General features: G+C 33.9%; 1 protein-coding gene across 1 annotated transcript in view; it reads left to right on the forward strand.

Moving 5' to 3' along the window:
- Positions 1 to 4331: 4331 nt before the first annotated feature.
- Positions 4332 to 6596, forward strand: part of LOC108978046 (zinc transporter ZIP3) — a gene marked incomplete at its 3' end in the record, with an annotated part of 29896 nt that continues 27631 nt past the window's right edge. The window contains 1 exon segment of the mRNA XM_018948132.1: positions 4332 to 5220.

Below are 6596 nucleotides of genomic sequence, written 5' to 3' on the forward strand. Positions count from 1 at the left end.
TTTTGTTATGTCTGCGGAGAACTAACTTTTACAACGCAAAAACGTAATTTTACTCCGCTTGTGCCAAAAGCTTACGCACTGTATTTTGGTGTTAAAGTTGGGGCCAAAAAAAGCATGGTCCCCTCATATCTGTTGTAAAACTTGTGTAACATTGTTAACAGCTTCGTTAAAATGTTAAAATTGTAAAATGCCCCGTTGCAGTGTCAATGGTTTGGAGAGAACATAGAGACCATGTTACAGACTGCTATTTTTCCCTCACGAATATTAAAGTTATTGGATAGAAGTCTAAACAAACGTTAAGTACCGTAATTTACCATATAATTCCACAGGGTGAACTAATTGACTTAGTTCGAGATCTAAGCCTTTCAAAATCGCAGTCCGAACTTTTAGCATCCAGACCTAAAGGTTGGAACCTTCTCCAAAGTGATGTAATTATATTTTTAACATAATAAGGTAGCAAAATCTCACAAATTGCTTTCTTCAAGAAGGGGATCTAGTATACTGTTCAGAAGTTAACCTTATGTTTAACGCACTAGGACAAAAACATGATAATTGGCGTCTATTCCTTGATTTCTCTAAACTTAGTTAAAAGATGGCATTGGTTCATAACGGTAAAAATTATCCATCTTTGCCTTTAGATCATGCCGTGCTGGATGAAACTGAAATACGAGCCCGCAGTGCCTTTAAGAGCGTTGTTAAAAATTTTCTTGAAAATGTGAAAGTTGACAATTACAAAGATCTTATGACTGAACTACTTATTGCCTATAAAAAATTTCACAAACATCGATTCGAGCGCGAATGATTCCATAGTATTTTTGAGAATGTTGAAGTATGAAAAGTGGTCAATTCTACCTAAAGATGTCCGATAAAAAAAAACACCGATTTTTTGTCGATATGATGCATCGCAAATTGACATCGGATAAAAATATTGATGCATCGAAAGTATCAATTTTATCTAAATAATAAAAAAAATGAACTTTAAAAAATTTAAAATACAAATTAAGTTATATTTGTTTATTTGCATATGTTTACATAGATTTGAAATAATATTTAAAAAACGTTGCTAAATAAATTTGAATTTTAACAGATTTCACTAAAGGATTTAAAAATTATGGTAGTCAGTAGTTCAAATTTACAAAAATAATCTACTAAAAAGTTAATCAAAACTCATTCTATATAATAGTAGTAATAGAAATATAGTTTTTTTTCAACTTAAATATTCTTTTAGGCTTTGGAAAAATTTATTCACCTTTTAGGTTTTGAGTTTGTAAATCGTTTAATATTTCCAGCGGATTTTCTGTTGGCCTTCTAACTGTGGTGCGCAAATATATGGTATAGATAGCTCATCTGAGATATACAATAAATTGTTTCTGTATATCATGCAATTTAGTATGATCAGAACAAAAACTAACTAATATACTAAAACAACTGATTTTTTAACTTTCAATAATTAATATAGTGACTAATTTGTAATTGAAAATTGAAAATTAATACTACTATGCATCCCATTACAAAGCGTTTCATAAAATACCTTTAAATTTCGCACTTTCTTAAATTTTCACTGTTTTACATTTTTTATTGGCGATTTCGAACGGCGGCAACAAATCACAAATACACTCTCCGCTTCTCAAGTTCCTCTGTCATCGAGGTACAAGAGTTTGTACGAATGGTATTTCTTCGGATTTCTTTATTTTCCTACTCATGCATTGGAGGATAAAGTCATGTGTTGAAGTTCATGAAAGTGAGGAAAGTTTTCTGAATGCCATTTACTTGGTAGTGGCCAGAAACGATTATTTTACATATGGCTCAATAGCTCACGACTTCCAGTCTTTGACCAATTATCCTCTGGTCTTTGAAGGAGAGCTAAAGTGAGAAGGCGAAACAACGTGGTTGTGCGTTACGAAAAAAAACACACCCAATTAAAGCGAAACAATAGCCTCGGAAGAGAAACCTTCCTTTTGTTGACAACCATGGCAGACGCACTAAGGATAAAGATTTAAGGACATGCACCGGAAATGTTCGGTCGCTTAATTGAGAAGGTGCCGCTGCCCAGCTGGTTGATGTCTTCGTTAGAGTGAGGGCTGACATCGCCGCCGCCCAAGAAATGCGATGGACGGGACAGGGACTCAGGCGAGTAGATCCTGTGTTAACTAACGTTGAGCAATACCAAAAGCTCCGTCAGGATCGGAAAGGACTTCTCCGAGCCGTTCCATACCGAACGAAGTTTCCGACAATTCGACTCCCTATCGTGCGACTTCTTCAACCTGTTACTGGAGAAAATAATTCGAGCTGCAGAACTTAATCGAGCAGGTACAATCTTCCATAAGAGTGTACAGTGGAGGCGGTTTCCGATGATATCGATATCGTTGTCCTCAGCATTCGCGCCAATCGTTCTATTTTCTTCAGATTGGATAAAGAAGCGAAGCAAATGGGTCTGGTGATGAACGATGGCAAGACCAAATATGTATCTCCTGTCATCAAACAAAGAGTCGTCGCACTTGCGATTTGGCTCTCACGTCACTGTTGACAGTTATAACTTTGAAGTCGTAGATATTTTGTCTATCTTGGAACAAGCATCAATAGCACCAACAATGTCAGCCTTGAAATCCAGCAAAGAATAACTCGTGCCAACAGGTTCTACTTTGGACTGAGTAGGTAATTGAGAAGTAAAGTCCTCTCTCGACGAACAAAACCAAACTCTATAAACCACTCATTATGCATGGAACGTGATGGTCACTTGATCGTCACGATTCTTTTGAAGCAACACTGATCCGTATCCAGACATGCACGCGTCTGTATCTATCTCGGTCACCATTTTCGGGTTATAGAACATGTGGACTTCATGCTGATTTCAATTTCTGGATTGCTTGGTCTTTCTGAAAATTTTCCCTTCTTCCTGACAGCGGTGCGGCGATGACAATTAACGGGAAGTTCGTAATTGCTTTTGTTTTTGCATAAGATAGATTTACATAAACGCCTTCTCGAACATAGTTCAGAAAGCTTGCATCTGCAATCCTCTGTGCCAAATTAAAGTTTTTTATCTTAAATTAAAGCTCAGTTATGGTAGTTTATAGGTTTTTGGTTAACGGTGTTCTGTGGGCGTAGCAAAGATCCGGTCACATACTGTTTTTTGTGACATGGAACGCGTATACCAGTTTCATCAAGATATCTTAATTTTTACTCAAGTTACAGTTTACAAGGATGTGCGGACGGACAGATAAACAGTCACCCGGATTCAACACGTCTCTTAATATTGATTGTTTATATATATGTATGTATATAATCCTATATATAAGTTTTTGAGAAAAGCACTTTTAAAGTTAGAAGCTCGCTTAATAATATATGCTTACCTGACGACCTGAATCGTCTATATAGCGTAAAAATGTCTTAATTTTTTGTATATTCCTTCCAAATTTTGACGGGTAAATCTTATACATAATTGCTTAAGATTTTTATCGCCTCCAACTGTCCTTAATTGGTAATGTATCTCTGGAGCTTCGTTTTCGACCATTAGTGGGAATATTATTTCAAAATTCATTTTTATTGCAAATGCTTAAAATCGTAAGAAAAAAGTTTTGCAAAAAAAGAACAATAACACTCCAGCGTTAACTCGTATATTAAGGACAAAAATAGCGTACAAAATTTCAAAAGGATCTCAGATCTGTAGTTATGAGGGGCGCAGACTTTGAAAGTGTGAGTTGCGGGAAAAATAATTTTTGACATATTATTTAAAACACAACAATGGAACAATTTTATAAACTTGACTCCTTCTTAAGTTTTTAAATTAACGCCTATTTATACTGGATATATATAATTGAAACTTCCTTTCAGTTGCATCAAATAATAACCACTCACATATTACTTCCGTGAAAGTTATCAGTAAGTTCAAAATTATTTGTTATTAACACATAACCAACGAAATTGCTATTTATAATTTAAAATTATTTACATAGGAATGCATATGGACGTACACAGAACTCACATCGTGTGTATGTGTGTACATGCATTTGAAACAATAAATTTAGTATTGAGCAAACATTCGCTCATCAAGTTAACGAGATATCAACATAAAGTGTAAATTTGTATATAAGCGCTCTTTAATTTGACGTTATAAATATATTACTAATTTAATCTTTTTATTGCGTCTAGTGCAAATAAAATGTACTTACAACCGAGACATGTGAAAAATATAAAACATTTATTATCATAACAAAAGTCAATAGATCTGAAAACCAGTAGTAAGTTATATGGTACCTCTACATTTAATTTTTATATAAAGCACATCCAATACCTATAGATGCATTAAACACATTGAAGACAGCAGGCGACAGTCGACAGGTGACATCTGGCAAATATTAAAATTTGTATACCCATTCTTATGGATACAATTATACAGACAACAGCACGCCTTTACGGCAATAGGCTTGCACTTGTCGCTGTCGCCGAATTAAATCACTTTATATTTTTGCAGTATTGGTTACACTAACAGATACAATAAATGTAAAATTATTGAAAACGCTAAAAAGTGTAATATTATTTCACCAGCAGAAGCATAAAATAGCCTTCAAAATGTTCAAGAAACTGGTTTCAAGACGCCATTTGCAGATAATGATATTTAGCATTCGCTACGTCATGAATTGCAGTCGTCTATGTGCTTAAAGCAACATATATGTGTATGAAATATACAAGTATCAGAACAATTGTACTCATTAACAAATTTCGCTTCAATCAGATGAGTAGCAACCTGCTGCGGACTACACATTTTCATAGAACACAAATGTTTTCTTTTTCCTCACTAAATGTATTCTCTGTGTGGTTGTCTTCTATTGAGCGAAACAACAATGGTTATACATGTGCAGGTATACTCACATAAAAACCACGCTAGTTAGTGAGTTATCAACCCGTAAAACAGCTTGAGTTCATAAAGCTGTTGAGAGGGCGACATGGTGAGCGAAGCGCGGAATTTCAAGATATCAGCATAGCAACTGGTTTACGATTATATGCGATATCATTGAACATTGAACGTTAAAATATATTACTTAAGTTTGTACTTAACACGAAAAGGTTTAGGAGTTATAGCTGTCGGACAGCATAAAACAAAACTGCACGGCGAAAATACTGGTATACTAGTGCAGACACAAGCCCATTAAGGTTAAGCTATAGAACATTTTGTTCGAGTTATAAATTGATATAGAGTTATTGTGAAAGGAGCTGTAATAGGTGAGTATTCAAAATAATTAAAGTAAATATGCTAATTATCCCATTAATATAAAATGGTAGTGTTATTGTGAATGAATATGATGGAGTAAGTAAAAGAAATCGTCGGTTCTAATCCAAGTCATCATTAAGTTGAACTCATCAAAAAGAAAAGCAATATCCTACTTGCAAGCGTTGTTGGTGTTAATTATTTATATTAATAATATTGTCATATGCTACTTATAAAAACTTATTATTTATAAGTGTACTGACTATTACATATGTATGAATATTTCGACATTGTAACAATGTTTCTAAAACTAAACGACCACTGTTCACACAGTTTTGCAACTCAGAATTAGATCGATTATCTTTTAAGCCTTTAAACTATAAAGTATAACGAAAACACTGCACTACACGTACATAAGCTAAATGATGTTAAAGTGAATGAGGCAGAAAGTAAAAATAGAGAAAAGAAGAAAAAATGCTGACTTTGGCTACACCGGAGCTTTAATACCCTTCAAAAGTGCATTTTTTTTATAGTATAAAAGGGTGTAAAAAGATCTTTGTCTTCATTTTTATCCTATTAAAAAACATTTCATAAATGGACTTAAGTTACAGTTCAGAGTATAAACATGAATAATTCATAAAGCTTTTATACGATTATTAGCTCAATTAAAATAGTATCAATACCAATTACAAGATATGTCAACGCCTTCTTAATATAGAAATTTTTGAATATACAAATCGTTTACGGCGTTTTTTAATTTTTTGTTAATGCACATGTTAATTTTTTTCGAGTATAAAATTTTAGCTGCTGTTAGTTTACAATTGGCAAACCAACCATCAAACGAATGACAAACAAGTAAAAAAGGGCTAATACTATGTTCGCACCGACAGTGAAAACATGTTTTCGTGGGAAAAACTGGTTTTCACCCTAAAACTTGTGTTTTCGTCCATATAAAATCTGTCAAACGAAAACACATTGAAAACCAGTTTTCGCTGAAAACTACTTGAAAACTTACATTTCTCTCATTATAATCGGTGCCTTCTCTAGTTTAATCGATTTTATTGGAAGACATATTTTGCCGGCCCTAATTTGTCACTAGATATTTCTTCTTGGGATTTTCTTGCTGCAACGGCACAACAACAAACACGCGCATAAAATTATTTGCAATGGCTGTAAAATATGTCGGGCCAGACCCATGTTAATTTTCGTGCCGTCATATATCACTAGATTCTGTAATGGGTGCTCTCTCAGATAAATACCTTATGATGTAAAACGTCGAACAGAGGATCGGAATCTAAGCTTTTTTATATATATATATACAGTTTGTCAAGAAAATGTTTCTGCATGCATAGAAGTGTGCCTTTTTTCCTAAATGCTGCTAATTAAGTAA

Source organism: Bactrocera latifrons, unplaced genomic scaffold (assembly GCF_001853355.1).
Source record: "Bactrocera latifrons isolate USDA-ARS-PBARC rearing strain unplaced genomic scaffold, ASM185335v1 scaffold_996, whole genome shotgun sequence".
Taxonomy (NCBI): domain Eukaryota; kingdom Metazoa; phylum Arthropoda; class Insecta; order Diptera; family Tephritidae; genus Bactrocera; species Bactrocera latifrons.